This window comes from Lepidochelys kempii, chromosome 7 (genome assembly GCF_965140285.1).
Source record: "Lepidochelys kempii isolate rLepKem1 chromosome 7, rLepKem1.hap1, whole genome shotgun sequence".
Lineage (NCBI taxonomy): Eukaryota > Metazoa > Chordata > Testudines > Cheloniidae > Lepidochelys > Lepidochelys kempii.
The window spans coordinates 107,110,595-107,127,440 of record NC_136386.1 but is presented as its reverse complement, the minus strand read 5'-3'; the positions used below and the strand labels follow the sequence as shown (position 1 = coordinate 107,127,440).

General features: G+C 41.1%; 1 protein-coding gene across 1 annotated transcript in view; it reads right to left on the bottom strand.

Annotated features, from left to right (window-relative positions):
* Positions 1-16,444, bottom strand: part of FGFR2 (fibroblast growth factor receptor 2) — a 179,699-nt gene extending 163,255 nt beyond the window's left edge. The window contains exon 1 of the mRNA XM_073354182.2: positions 16,089-16,444. The gene's annotated coding sequence lies outside the window, so the exon portion shown is untranslated. The remainder of the gene's footprint in view (positions 1-16,088) is intronic.
* Positions 16,445-16,846: the final 402 nt, after the last annotated feature.

Sequence of the window (16,846 nt, the reverse complement as noted above, 5' to 3'; positions counted from 1 at the left end):
ACAGAGTCCATGAGAGTCATTTATATACAAAGCACACTTTACTAGGCTGTAGGAAAAAATGTTCCATCATACTATACTGGCTAGGCTTTTGTGTCCTAAAGATAGCCCCCATACTCCCATTCTCTGAGAACTCAGGACTTTGGTGGGGGCAGAACCATGGTTCGTTCTACAGGGGTGTAAGGGAAGGCAGGCAATGGATGTTTTGGAGGGAATTCCAACAGCTATTGCGACCATTGGCAGGAAACCTGCTGCCATGTTATAGTATTTCTGTGGATAGATAAAAGGCTTCAGTTCACCAGGTACCTTACAGGAGTACTAAATGAACTAAACTAAGCAAGCCATAACGTACAAATGCTAGTCTACTTGCTCTACTGATGAGTTATACAACTCTAAGTCATGGTCACATCATAAACCTTATTCAGTTTTCTTACAAAAGGATTAGTAACAGCCATCTCAGTCCTATTCTTTTCAAAACTAGGTTCACAATAGGAATACTGGTGGGGGCCCACAGGTTTTGGTACCAACAGCAAATTAAGCTACAAGTTAACTTATCCCTAAACTGTAATACTAGCAATTCAAGTCAGAATTTTATTATTTGCCTCCAAGTACAAAGCCCTCTGAAATGCTTTACTCCCAAACAAGTTAAAAATTCTGCGTATTCCATGTGTTGGAAAGGGAAGTCAGCTTACTGCCACACTTTTCCTTTAGGGCTCCAAGTACCGAAGAAATACAAAGAAAGCTTTAGTCCAAATGGAGATCCTGACTGTCTCAAGTTTACTGCATATGCCATATGCACATTACTATTTTAGATTTTTTTTTAAATAAATAGTCCTGTGGGAAAAGCTGGCTTTAGGTCAACACCACAGAAACTTAATTTTAACTCAGATGAATACAACTATTAACAAGGCCTGCTTTCAGGTAAGGAAAAAGCCTACTACTATTCCTGGCTGCTTTGATCTGATTGGAGCATGTATTTCCAAAACATTCTGAGGGACTGGGTTAACTAAAAAAAAAAAAACCACAAAAAAACCCAACAGTGCCTTTTTCACACACACAGCTCTTTGCAGCTATTAGTCAGAAATGCTGTCCTCAAAGGTAAGAAAAGAGCTGGACTTCAACTAGAAATGCTCAAATACCTACCTGTTAACTGATCGGGGACAATACTTACTCCATTTAATTATTTTTATGTTGTAAAGTTTGTTCTGGGTCTTTTAAAGTTGCCTTATTAAAAATTGCATACAAGATTCAGAAAACATGTAACCAAAAAAAAAAGGGGGGGTGTTTTAAAAAGAAGAGTGCCTTGACCGCAACATGTTGCACAGCATAAGAAACCTCATTTTAAACTAAAAATATCACTGCACTGGTATCAAGAGAATTCATGTTATGACACAACCGTGAATCAAGTCTTTACTGCAGGAAATACTAATACTCTTGAAAACATTGTGCTAACACATTAAGGAAACAGCCATCCTAAGGGGAATTTAACATTGTACAACCTACACCACACTTTCTCTAAATATAAATAAATTATGTGCACATATGCTATATATGCTGCTCCCAGATGCTGGAAGTGTAAAGCCTAATAATGAAAACCTATGCTAACAGTGAAAGTCTGACATTCAACGCAACAGGAGGGGAAGTGTGGAGGGAGAGCAGCATTTAATGAAACTGGACACTGTACTTTAAAAGAAGCCAACAACAATAGGGAATACCATGATCAACTTCATTAAGTGTTCTCAGCTCAAAACTTTGCAATTTATTGCTTTAAAAAGAAAAAGTGCCATAACTTCTAAAAGACAATTTAATTACACCCATAAAAACTGTGTGTATGGTTTTTTATTTGTGCACGTATGTGTGTGTGTGTGTTTATTTACTTATATATTTTAAAGATAATGGACAGATGTTGTGTGAAAATGTTCGGCTAATTAGAGCTTTACCACAATGCAGAATGGCCTTGTGCAACAAAATGCCTACTCCCAGAGACCATTCCATTCTGCTTTTTGTGGAGGATAGAAAGGGGAGAAGAGTGGCTTCAAATTTTTCAAAAGAGCAGAGGAACAAACGTGTAAAAAAACCTAAAAGGTGATTTATGGCTTACTTTGATTATCTTATTTATGGATATGATCTCTAGCTCCTCTTGCCTGCTCATGCAGAGTCTAATGAAGTGAGGTCTCTGCTTACCACCTCACTTCAAATTACAAATTCAAATTACAAATTACAAATCTCAGTGGTAATCTGAATAACTTTTCCTTGATAAACTTAATAGAAATTCCTATTTAAAAATTTAACAAATATTTCCAAGTTTCAACACATGTTGATTTGTCAGGATTTGGAAACTCTGGTTCAGGCGCTAGTCTTGTCTGGACTAGACGATCATAATTCTTTGACAAATTGCATTTCTTCCAGGTGCTTAAACAGTCCTCATTGAAGTACTGTCTCCTTATGTTTGCATGTGCCCTGGACATACTCGAAAACAACATTTATCTTTCACTATCTTTTCCCTTGTAAAATATTTTATTTTGAAATAAACTATTTAAAAACTACAACATGCACATGCTCCTGGTAATTCATTGTAGATCCTGCTCCTATCAACACTTGAGCAAGTGCTTAACTTTAAGCATGAATAATCCCACCGATTTAAGAGAACTACTCATGTGCTTAATGTTATGCACACACGGAAGCATTTGCAGGATCAGTGTGTCAGCTTGCAGAGTGATAAGGATATTTTATACATAAAGAAATGTGGTTCAAACTCAGAAAGGGATCACTTGACTCTTATTAAAAAAAGTGTTATCCTGAATTGAGGAGAATAAGATGTGAACCACTTGCTACAAGTATAAATATAATTCTGGGCCACCCCCCCAAAAAAAACCCAATTTGGGGGGTAAAAAGTAATTTTTTTCAATCACTTCATCTATTTTAAAGGCATCTATAATTATGCTCTCCAAGTCTATTGAAGTCTTCTGGTTTCCTTTGAATGCATTCTATTTAAGCAGATCTAGGGAGAGCTTGCCAATCAGTGCATGAACCAGTTAGCATTTTGCACCAGTGTTTCTGACAGAAAAGAAAAAAAAAGAGTAGCAAAACAGGAAGGGAATACCTTTATTTATTCTTTTACTACTACTAAAACCACAGAAATGCCTACAGGCTTCAATCAGGATCAGGGCCCCAAAAAGCTGGCAATCTAAAATGACAAAAACAAATGAAAAGTTGAGGAAAGGGATGCAAGATACAAAAAAGGAGGGAGCGAGGAGGAGGAGAAGGACAAGGGCCTGATTCAACAAAACACTTAAGCACTCATGTAGTCAGTAATAATATTCACATACTTAAAGGTATGCACATGCATAAGTGTTTGAAGGATATGAGACCAGGCAATGGATACATAACTTGTTACTTCCAGTAATTTTATATATGGGCAAAACAAACTCTCAAGGGTACTAGTTTTGATCCATAAGGAGAGATACAGATTGCTCATAGAAATCTTTTGCTTTGCCTCTGAGACAGTGACTTCCACTACGGCAAGCTCCTCTACTTCCTTGCAATGGCGAACGTGAATCATTTTGAATAATTTGGTCGGGTCAGCTTCCAGTGGGGCACAATTCAAGATGCACCTGGCTTATGGAAAGACTGAAGACGGTAGGAAATGTACATGTTCCCAAGAATACCAGTCTGCAGCATGGAAAACAATTGGGAAGCCCATCATCCTGAAGTGGTTAGCATCTTCCAAAGAGAATTGAACAATGTACAGGTGTCCCCTTGAAAAAATAAATCTCTGGAAAGAGTCTGAATTTCTACCCACAGTGAAATTTTAGGAGTCCCTCACATTTGGAGAAGAGGAGATCCGATTTCATCGTCTGAAAGGAACTGATTGAGGAGATATCTGAGCCATTAGTGACTATCTTCAAAAACTAATGGAAGATGGGAGAGATTCCAGAGGACTGGAAGAGGGCAAATATAGTGCCAATCTATCATTAAGTGCATAAGGACAAACTGGGGAATTACAGACCAGTCATCTTAAATTCAGTACCTGGAAAGATAATAGAGCAAGTAATCAAGCAATCAATTTGCAAACACCTAGAAGATAATAAGGTGATAAGTAACAGTCAACATGGATTTGTCAAGAACAAATCATGTCAAACCAACCTAGCAACTTTCTTTGACAAGGTAACAAGCCTTGTGGATAGGGGTTAGCAGTAGATGCGGTATAGCTTGACTTTAGTAAGGCTTTTGATGCTGTCCCACATGACCTTCTTATAAACTAAGGGAATGTATCCTAGATGGAACTACTATAAGGCTAGTGCATAACCCAGAGATTATCTATCAGTGGTTCAGAGTCAAGCTGGAAGGGCATATTGAGTGAGGTCCTACAAAGATCAGTCCTGGGTGTGGTTTTGTTCAATATCTTCATAAATGATTTAGATAATGGCATAGAGAGTACACTTACAAAGTTTGTGGACGATACCAAGCTGGGAGGGGTTGCAAGTGCTTTGGAGGATAGGATTAAAATTGAAAATGATCTAGACAAAATGGAGATATGGTCTGAAGTAAACAGGATGAAATTCACTAAGGACAAATGCAAAGTACTGCACTTAGGAAGGAACAATTAGTTGCACACATATAAAATGGGAAATGACTGCCTAAGGAGAAGTACTGCAGGAATGGATCTGGGGTTATAGTGGATCACAAGCTAAATAGGAATCAACACTGTAATACTGTTGCAAAAAACACAAACATCATTCTGGGATGTATCAGCAGGAGTGCTGTAAGCAAGACATGAGAAGTAGTTCTTCCGCTCTACTCCGCATTGATAAGGCCTCAATTGAAGTAGTGTGTCCACTTCTGGTGCCATATTTCAGGAAAGATGTGGACAAATTGGAGAAAGTCCAGAGGAGAGCAGCAAAAGTCATATAAAACATGACCTATAAGGAAAGCTTGAAAGAATTGGGTTTGTTTAGTCTGGAGAAGAGAAGAGAGTTTTTAAGTACATAAAAGGTTGTTACAAAGAGGAGGAGGAAAACTTGTTCTCCTTAACCTCTTGAGAATAGGACAAGAAGCAAACAGCTTAAATTGCAGCAAGTGTGGCTTAAATTCGATATTAGGAAAAAATTCTTAACTGTCAGAGTAGTTAAGCACTGGAACAAACTGCCCTAGGGAGGTTGTAGAATCTTCGTCGTCGGAGGTTTTTAAGAACAGTTTAGACAAACACCTGTCAGGGATGGTCTAGTCCTGCCCTGAGTGCAGGGGACTGGATTAGATGACCTGTTGAGGTCTCTTCCAGTCCTACACTTCTAAGACTCTGTGATTGGAAGTCTGTCACAAACTGAAATCCAGTCTTTCTATTGCCTTGTTTGTCAAAGAGGTTTTGAGCTGTCCTGATTTTTTCCCCTCAAATATTTGCTGCTAACTGGCAAAAGTCTGTAGTTCCAGCTCATAGTTTGGGAAAAGAGCATGGGGGTGGTGGTGTTTTGTTTTGTTTTTTAAACAGCCTGGGCATCCAACAACTTGCAAAAACACTGCAATAGTATTAAAGAATGGATCAGAGCCTTCATTTATGAAGCTCGAAAGGGAAGCACTCACAAACACTGAAAGGCTTTCTTTGCCTTTTTCTACAGCTAAAAATATCAAGATAAGATGGGGAGAGGCATAATAATGTCTCCTGCCAACAGATGGAAGCTAAAGTAAAAAGGAGAACACTTAACACTCTCTTATTTGTGCCAGTCTGTTTCTTCACCCTCCTCTCACAGCCCTTATTTGGATGCATGCTTCCCCCCATCCCCCCCTCTTCCCCCCCAACCCCCACTGCCAGCATATCTTGGCCAGTTCCCTGAGACACACAGTAACTAAATTCTAAGAGAGAGAATGGTAATTTTGGGGTATATTCTTCTTTTGATGTTGCAGGGCAATTAAATCCTCAGTGAATAAAGAAGAAAATGAACCATTCGGTGTAACTTGAAAGGGAGAGACGTGTAGCACCATTTCTAAACTGAAATTACGTACCAGTGTGAAATGCACAGGGGCATAAGGGCAAAACAGGGCCCTTTATGCTGAAGCCAGAGTTATTTGCAGATGTTCTAGCACAACAGCCCATTCAGGAGGGAAACTATACAACAGGTCATGAGAAAAACCTGTTACTCCTGATCAAGTTTGCAAATACTGTATCTGAAGGGATTTGGGGATATAGCTGGACTAGAAGAAAGTTCTTACTCAGAGTTAAGGCAAGCTGCATCTCTGTGTCAGTATCAGGTCTGATTAAATTAATGTTAATAAATATTTCAACTTGAGAATTTTTTGAACAAATTGCCTAACTAATATTCTTCTGTTATTTGCCTAGCTTAACAAGCCGATTGAATAATTCTTAAGCAGATTCACAAAACAGTTTAGTCAATTAATTTGAGAATTAAAAAAAAAATGTTCCTACCAGTATTCATGCAGATCTCATCAGTATTTTTAGGAGGAAATAAAAATCAAAACAGTATTTAATCCACTTGAAGAGGTTTCTTTACAGGAGGCTAAGTGCTATGTTAGGATATTCCTATATTTTAATAGATGTGTCTCACTGATTCAGGAACTAAAGTTTAAGGTCTATGCTAGACTAGTCTTTATATTAATCAGCTCTAAGCTATAATTTTTAAAAATAGCACAGAATTTTTAGTAGATTACGACAAATGTGTCTTTTTAAATGATTCTCAAATCACATATTTTCCAAATGTATATTTTAGAGAGTGCTTTTTATTCTAACAGAAATATTAACACACTGATATTAATCTAAGTAACAATAATTGACACCATTTCTAATGACGTTCAAAACTGAATTATGGCCCTGATCCTACAACGGGCTTTGAGTGGGCACACCCCTGCATTTGCAAAGAACCCATTGCATGATCAGGTCCTAGTCCTGTTACAAGACACATGGTATTAACATTAACATTACACAATATGAAAATACAAGGGGTCAAATTCAGGCCTGAGTAAGCAGATGCAGCTCTGTCTGACTTGACATATGCACAAGGAGGGGAAAGAGATGGTTGTTGAAGGAGCCATGAACTTTGGATTTCCAGACTTGTGCGTGTTTAAAATCTCAGGGTGGGATTTGTGAAAGTGCCGATTTGATTAAGAAGCACACAGCCCATTGACTTGCAGTTATCTAAGACACTTGGGTGCTTTTGAAAATTCTCCCCAGAACCATTAACAGAACTTTAATGTATTTGTACTTTCACACAAGACTCAGACATGTGGCACACCAGATACAGCTGTTCACATAGTGTGACAGGGTCAGGCCAGATGGCTACAGGAGAGTGATAGAAGGCAGATATATTAGCCCTAGGTTAAGTAGGTCCCTTTTTCCTGGGTAAGGTAACGGGGAAGGTTCCAGAATAATCAGGAACCTTCTGGAGACAATTAAGACTGACAGGCTGATTAGAACACCTGCAGCCAATCAAGAAGTTGCTAGAATCAATTAAGGCAGGCTAATCAGAGCACCTTTAGTACCCCTTCCCATCATAGAGGTCCCCTTTGAGCGAATAGCCATGGACCTACTGGGACCCCTGGAGAAGACAGCCCAGGGCCACCAATATATACTTGTCATTCTGGATTATGCTACTAGCGACCCAGAAGCTGTCCCCCTGCAGAACACAGCCTCTAAAACGATAGCTAAAGAGTTGGTGGGGATCTTTGCCTGAGTTGAGCTACCAAAGGAGATATTAACAGACAAAGGTACCCCATTTATGTCAAAGCTAGTGAAGGACCTCTGTACGCTGCTCCATATACATACCCTGAGAACTGGTCAAGCCCAGTTGTGTTGGTGCCCAAACCCGATGGCACCACGAGGTTTTGTAATGACTTTCACCAGCTGAATGAGATATCTAAATTCAATGCATACCCCATATCGATGAGTTAGTTGATCGCCTGGGCAATGCCCGATTTTTGACCACTCTTGATTTAACAAAGGGATACTGGCAGATTCCACTTGCCAAAGTTGCGAAAGAAAAGATGGCATTCTCTACACCAGAGGGTCTGTTTCAATATACTGTTCTTCCTTTTGGACTGCATGGGGCACCTGCCACCTTCCAGCATCTTATGGACAAGCTCCTACGGCCCCATACCAGTTATGCAGCGGCATAACTGGATGATGTGATTATTCACAGCCCCAACTGGGAAACCCACTTAGAAAAGGTGGAAGCGGTTCTGGACACACGAAGACGGGCTGGCCTCACAGCCAACCATGCTATAGGGCTAGCTGAGGCTAAATACCTTGGCTACATTGTAGGAAGGGGCATGGTCAAGCCCCAACTAAAACTAGAGGCTATCCAAAATTGGCCCCGGCCGAATCGGAAAAAAGCAAGTCCGGGCATTCCTGGTTGTGGTGGGGTACTACCAACAATTTATTCCCCATTTTGCTACCAGAGCGAGTCCCCTGACAGACCTGATAAAAGCCCAGGGTCCAGTGGACAGATGCCGCAGAGAAAGCATTCATGGATCTATGGACAGCCCTCTGCAATAACCCCGTGCTTATAGCCCCAGACTTCAACAAAGAATTCATTTTACAAACAGATGCATCTGAAGTAGGATTGGGAGCTGTCCTATCGCAGATGGTCAGAGATGAAGAACACCCAATCCTCTACCTCAGCAGGAAACTCCTGCAGAGAGAGCAGAAGTATGCCAAGCTTGAAAGAGTGCCTAGCTGTGAAATGGGCCATGGAAACACTACGTTATTACCTTCTGGGACAACGGTTTACCCTTGTGACCGACCATGAACCCCTCCAGTGGATGCAGCGAAATAAAGAGAAGAATGCAAGGGTGACCAGATGGTTCCTGTCCCTACAACCTTTCCAATTCACCACACAACACTGGGCTGGAAGCCACCATGACAATGCAGATGGCTTGTCACGAGTACACTGCCTGACGTCCCAAGTTGTCCAACCCCGTAGTGTTGAGCAGAGGGGGGTGGGATATGTGACGGGGTCAGGCCAGATGGCTACAGGAGAGTGATAGAAGGCAGATATATTAGCCCCAGGTTAAGTAGGTCCCTTTTCCCTGGGTAAGGTAACAGGGAAGGTTCCAGAACAATCAGGAACCTTTTGGAGACCATTAAGACTGACAGGCTGATTAGAACACCTGCAGCCAATCAAGAAGCTGCTAGAATCAATTAAGGCAGGCTAATCAGGGCACCTGGGTTTTAAAAAGGAGCTCACTTCAGTTTGTGGTGTGTGTGTGAGGAGCTGGGAGCAAGAGGCACTAGGAGCTGAGAGTGAGAATGCATATTGTTGGAGGACTGAGGAATACAAGCATCATCAGACACAAGGAGAAAGGTCCTATGATGAGGATAAAGAAGGTGTTGGGAGGAGGCCATGGGGAAGTAGCCCAGGGAGTTGTAGCTGTTGCATAGCTGTTCCAGGAGGCACTCTAAACAGCTGCAGTCCACAGGGCCCTGGGCTGGAACCCGGAGTAGAAGGTGGGCCCGGGTTCCCCCCAAACCTCCCAACTCCTGGTCAGACACAGGAGGAGTTGACCTGGACCGTGGGTTCATGAAAATGGCCAAACTGAGGGCTGCTGTGAAGCTCCAAGGCGAGCAAATCCACCAATAAGCGCAAGACCCACCAAGGTAGAGGAGGAACTTTGTCACAATAGTTATTTGGAGCTTCATCACATACCGTGTTAAAAGTTTAGTGGGAAATCACGTAGCATGAATGTATCATAGGCCTCCATTCTAGAACACTTCCCCCTTTAAAGATATCAAAGCCACCAGCCCTCACTAAGCTGAAACTCTATAAGAATTTTAAAAGCTGTTTTCCAGTTATTTGAATGGGGGAAAAAAAGGGCATGTAAACATTTTCATAAGGCATACAGCACTTCTGAACACAGGGACTCACGTGCATCCATGCTCAGCTGAATTGAGGCTATGACACTGGTTAACTGTATCAGAAAAAATAAAATTGCTATACTTCTGGAGATCAACTGTATAAAATGACAATGTGTAAATAAATGGAACAGATCAGTTTTTAAGTAACTACCTTTTGATATGATAGCTATGAAGAAAACTAAGTGCATCAATAATGCAAGACACAGAGAATGTACTGCAGCTAAGTAAATTTCTATTCTGCAGCCTCAAGGCTCATTTGGGGCCTGATCACCTATTGAAAATTGAAAGGAATGGGATTTTCATCATTGCCTTGAGTGGCAGCAACGGGAGAGCCTTTACTGCCTTTTGTGAAGTACTTTTAAAGTCAAAGGTGACAATGATCACAGCACATCATCTATTCAAAAGAAGAAGCAGTTTACTAATACTTTTCTATTTGGTCTACTTTGCAATGATTTGGGTTTTTAAATTAACATTAGCAGTCACAATCTTAGCCAGAGTTTGCTTTTTCTGTTTAACTCATTTTTCCCATTAACAGAGTTCTTAGCAGTCTATTATCTTGATGCAAAAGGATTTGTATCTTAACTCTTGGCACACCAAGATGAAAACAGATTTTAGAAATCTGTCTTTTATTTTGCTGCCTGGGCACAAGCCCCACAGACATGCTTCTGTTAATAGTTTAATGATTACACTGGTATGGACAATGTGCTTACCTTCGTTCAAGTGGAAGAGACTGCTCCAAAAGATCTTTTTTCATGGATGAAACAAGAAAATCCTTGAATAAGACAGTTCAGATGCGTTTCTTCAAATCATGACATTTCTTTTGTAAACAATTTTCTGGGAAAGAGGGGGAAAAGGCTCTATTCTTTTTTTAAAAGAAGTGTTAGATTTCAAAAGCAATCTGAGTGTTCTAAGATGACAGCAATCAAGTGCAAGGAGCCACAGTGAAAGTTGCTTCTAGGTTTGCCTTTCAGAAGAAAAACTGAATTTAAGTAAAAGCAATGGCATTTGGCTAGATCACCACACTACATCTTATAGTGAAAACACCTGCTTTTCACTGAAGTGTGAAAAAGTGACAAACACTAATAGCAACAGCTGCAGAAACAGCATCGCGACAGCTAGTATCGTGCAACTCTACTCTATTCTCTTTTCCATACATTTCTTACTTTCGTTTACTCTATCATTAGGGGAAGTGAGCCAACGTCCAGCGAAGAGAAGACAGATTAGGTGAGCAAAATACTATTCTCCATAATATTTTACCTATCAATTTAAAAATTGTAAGGAGAAAAATTTATAATGACCTAATATTTTTTAAACACAAAGTGACAAGCATGTTGGCCTATGCCCTAAAATCTGCCTAGATTTTTCCTCTAAAGTATTGCCAAGGAGGTATTCATAATTTTCCAAAAAGCACATCTTGGACTTTTAGTTACAAGAAGTTTCATACACTAGTTAAGTAAAAATAATAAAGTCAGTCTGAAAGGCATCACACATCTCTCATCATTCAGAAATGATCTTCCATTACAAGCAAATACAAGTTCAGTGCTATGGTTTCCTTAATTACAACTGCATCCTGTAAATAAAATTAAAGTTTTTGTCATGCATTGTCAAAGAACTCATAGAGCCCTGTGCACATTCATCCACCCTAAGGACCAGATCCTGATACCCTTTAATCACACTGGACATCATCTTGCTCAGTGAATATCCCCATGGATTTCAACGGGACTATTCACGGAGTCAGCATGAACAAGGGAGGGTGGGAAGTAAGGTCACCAGATGTCCCAATATTATTGGGACCATCCCAATATTAGGGACTTTGTCTTATATAGGCAATTATTATACTCCCAACCCCAGGAAAAAAGATGTCCCAATTTTTTGCACTTGCTATCTGGTCACCCTAAGGGGAAGCAAACTGGCCCTTATAAAACCACATTTCTCCCCAGTCACAAGCACTAGTCTGCACTGAGAACTAAATCAATGGCAAGTGTTTATTCAGGGCCAGATTCTGCCACTTACACTCAGGATTGGTATTATTATTAAACATATTATAAATGGCAATCCAGGCTGCCCCCATTAAAGTAAAGGTACTACTCAGGGTGAATAAGGATGGGTGTGAGAAAATCTCAGTCCTAGGGCATAAAGTTACAATCAGACCTGACTAATGAAAGGATGAGCAGTGAGTGAGACCGTTGCCAGAAATAATGCTGGAAAAACTGAACAACTGATAAATGTGTCTGAAGAGTACTGTGATCCCAGACACAATGAGACTGTAGAGAGATACTGTTGTGGTGGTGATGCGTTTGCTTTTTGCCAGAAATCAAGACAAGGGAATCAATACTTACATTGTAGAGCTGAGAACTTTTGCCTCCACAAGTAACTTTGGAGGCATAAAAGACTCACTAATTAGAGACTGGACTCTTTGTTGAACACACAAATTCAGTTTACAGGAGAGATTGTTGAAACAGATCTAATCCTAGAGAAATGCCTCCAAATAGCAAGGGCAGCTGAACTGGTATGGGAAAGTATCAGAACAATGGCAGGCCATTAGTGCAAAACAAGTATACAGGCTCAAGCCCGAGAAACCCAGGAAGCACACACCTACCATGATCCAGTGAATATACTGTGGGAAGAAACATGACAGGCAGAAGAGCGCCCAGTCTGTGGAAAACAGTGCAAGGAGTATGGGAAACAGAACCCCTTTATATCCCAATGCTACAGCTATCACAGGAAGAAAAAAGCAGCCATACACGTAGCGATTGAGGTTGCAGAGACTTCCAGTGAAGAGGATGTCTTCAGTATGATCGTCACAGATCCAAAGGCTCTCAACATACGGGCACTGAAGAATGAGGCTGCCAGCCATTCAACTACCATGTTTGCAGCTATACTATTGGATCAATGGCCAATTCAATTCCAGATGGATTGTGGAGCTGGCTGAAATATAATCCTAGCAGGAATACTGGAATTTAATCATCAATGCCACTAAGGCAGTTTATCTCCTCCTGTCAATGAAAGAAAGGCAGACACCCATTTTCATCCGCCTGGAAGCTCTCTGCAGCATTCAACACTGTTAACCATGATGAGATACTTCTATCCCGCCTTAGAGAGGTTGCAGGAGTTTAGGGGAATGTGCTAAATGGCTTGAGTCATTGGAGGGATGTACCCAATGTGTAGTGATGAGAAATTGTACCTCCATCATTAGACCCCTCACTTGTGGAGGTCCAAAAGGACTTCATTTCTCTTCCTTGTCCTACATGCAATCTTTAGGTGAGCTGGGTAGACAACATGGACTCAGTTGCCAGCAATGTGCAACACATCTCTACGTAACTTTCACCACATCACGACCATCACAATGGTCCAGTGCTTGGATGAAATCAGCTCATGAATGAACAGCAGCTGGCTGAAACTTATGGGTATAGGAAATCATTTAAGAGTTCACAGCTATGGTGCAATCTCCTTTGGTTGAAGGTTTAGACCCAAAATTAGCCAGTTCAGTCCATAGCCTAGGTTTGGAGTACTCTTAGAATCCTTGCTAAGAAATCCAAGCTAAAGTCTCACATAGCTGCATCCACAAGTAATGCGGTCTATCATTTCTGGCTGGATATGAGACTCCATCCCATCCCGGCAGATGATGACCTAGACTCAATGATTTACACTGTCACCACTTTTTGGCTGCCCTGCAAAAATATAATATACCTGGGCATGAAGCCTCACCAATCAGGAAACTCCAACAAGTACAGAACAGTGCACCCTGTCTCCTTAGCAACACAGGTTACTGCAAGCACATCACACCCATCCTCCGCTACACCAGTGACCCACAGAATTTTGAATCAAGTTCAAGGGTTCAGTCCTTGTCTTCATAAGGTGTTCCATGATATCGAAAAAAACTGCTTAAAGCTCCAGGATGAAGACTGTGCTCAAATGGGTCACTCCTCTGACACAACAGAATTCTCGACAATAAGGATTAAGCTCGTCTGTGCAGGAGACAGTGCTTTCTCCATGGCTGGTCCCAGACTGTGGAATGAAGTTCCCCAGGAAATAGAACCATCACAAACTTCACTACCGTCAGCTCCAAGTGCACATTTCTTTGACCTGCCTTCTCTGCAATAGCGATGTGTATATTTAAATGAAAACAACCAACCAAGCAAAAATCCAAAAGAAGACACTCCTCTGTGCACTCTTCTCCCTGTGGAGACAGGATGATTTTGGCCCAAGAATCACCATTCCTGACCAGCTGCCCTGCTTCTCTGGGTGAGAAGAAGTTACTTCATCCCTGTTGGGACAGCAACTTACTCTTCTTCGTTTACCCAGCCAGGCTTGCAGGAAAATAGGGAGGAGCGAGCTAGGGCTCCACCCCCTCCTCAGCTGCTCACTTGCAGTGGAGAGCAGTGGATGAGTAACTCCAGCTTTTTTCACACACTCTGAGCCTCATGCTGACACAGTCAAGCAGCAGAGGAAGGAGAGGCTTTACTCCTGCTTACTCCCCGAGTAAAGGCTGTGAGACTCTAGCCCTTGCATTTCAAACTCCCCAGGACATAGGTTGTGCCTTCCTTTGTTGCTTGTGCAGCATTGAGTTCACTATTGGAACTTAAATCATCAGTACCTCTGAACGCTAAGTAAAAACATCAGAAAAAATGTTAAGGATGAAAAACACCATTTTGCTTCTGCTCAACCACTGGGAGTTAGGCAGCTAGGTGGTTTTGAAAATCCCACTAAACACCTATCTTTAGGCACCTAAATACCTTTAAATATCTGGCTGTTAGCCTCTCTAGGCCTCCCTTCCCCATCTGTAAAAGGGTGGGAATAGTATTTTCCTGTTACACAAGGGTGTTGTGAGGATAAATACATTGATTAGAGAGAGTGAGGTGCTCAGATACTACAGTAATGGAAGGCCATATAAGAACCTAAAATACATTCTATGAAAAAGCCCTATGTGAATTAACCCACTGCACTCTTGTGCTAATTTCCAGAATCTGTCACTGCTGGCAATATGTATACTTGTAACTCAGTTATTCAGGACACATCTAGATATGTTTGGAGACTATAACGTATGTTTTATAATTAATTGCTTATTAATCATCCCAAATCAGCTAGGGCTAGGCAAACCTGTGAATGCTTTTGGGTGTACCTGGCAGAAGTACATAGTTCTTCCACTTTCCAATAATATAGCACTAGGAGGACACAGTCTTTGGTATTAGTACCATAATGAGTATATTTAATAAGACCTCTAATGCTCTAAGAGGATTTTGTTACAGCTTGATTAGAAGCTCTTGTATCTTTGAAATAAAATAAATCCTCTTTGAGGAAAAGTAAATTAAACTAATAGTGCACCATTTTATATATTATATACATGGAAAACATCTTTAAAGCTTTACATTGAATCAATTAAGTAACTGGGAGACAACACGGTACAGTGGATTGATCACTGACTAGGAGTCAGGAAACTTTCTACTCCTGGCTCTACCACTGCTGTGACCTTGGGAAAGTCACTTCACCTCTCTGTGCTTCTGCTTCCCTTCCTGCACCCCTGAGAGATACAGCTATGACAACCTAACCTCCAGTGCAGATCGCGCTAGGGCGATGGAAGAATTCTATCTTCCTACCTAGCTACCACATCTCAGGGTGGTGGATTAACTAGTGACGGGAGAACCTCTCCCATCACTGTAGCGAGTGTCTACACTGAAGCACTATAGTGACACAGCTGCAGCTGTGCCGCTGTAGCATTATAAGTGTAGACATAGCCTTAAACTGTAAATTCTTGGGGGCAGGGACTATCCCCTACTATGCATTTGTACAGCTCCTAGCACACTGTGGCCCTGATCTTGTTTGGGGCCTCCAGCTATTACTGTAATATAAATAAAGATGAAGATTATGTGAGAGGGAGATACAACGGTGTCTTGGCTTTATTTTTTTAAATCCATACAGTTATAAAGGATGAATTCAGGGACGTGTGCAGGAGCGTTAATAACTGCACTGAGTGAAGTCAAGAGAGCTTAACAGTGCTTAGAGACTTCGAAACATGCCCAAATGAGGATCACATTAGCTAGAGATGCCCAGGGTGGGAATTTTTATGGTACTCTCCTGTAAGCTGCCCATCTAAATTGATCCTGCTGGCTGCTTGCCATGTTTGCCTCTTTTCTAAGTGACATATCTCCCCCTTCATTATATGAGATTGCCACAGATTGTAGGTCAGGTGAAACATTCTAGGGTAACCCAACAGGTCCACAGCACTCACCTTAATCACATCAAACAAAGGAAAATCCAGATGTATGTGCTGAAGACCAGCTTTATTCCATTCCTTCCCAAGAATCTAAGCAAGTAACCAAATAGAGAAAAGGGACATATTAGTTCCATGAAAGTAGTTCAAGTGCAAACTAGGTTGTTTGGCACCATGTGTGAGCAGGGAAAAAAATATAATTTCACACCATTTCTCAAGTTCCTTTGATGAAGTCTTAGTTTTCCCCCTTTTCACCGTTCGCTTCCCCTGTTCCTTCCCTGCCCCCACCTCTTTCACGACTCCTAGACTGCGCATTAAGCAACAATGCTGCAGCTGAAAGGCTATTATGTAGATTCATGAATATATAATTCCAAATCAAACTACCAAAACATTTGCCCTTATGTTTTAACACTATTGTTCATCTAGTGGAAATGTTCAGATACAACAGAAGAAGAGAGAAATATGGCACACAAAAGTTTTCCCACAGCCTTTAGCCTCTTAAACATTCTAATCCTATTGAGAGTATTTATGCCTAGAAAACAATGAGGGAATCCTAAACACAGCCAACAGAGCCTGTGCCCCTGCTGACTGCCCCCTGGCAGCATACAGGGGCTTTCTAGAGACCAGCTGCCTGTTACCATGGTGACCTCCCCACTGAAGGGCAACACTGGGCACCACACAAACACTTTTGACTCGCCACATGTTTATCAGAAGAAAGGAGGAAGTTCCCCTTTAAAGCATCTGTGTGCTGATTAGTTTAGAAAAAAACCTAAATA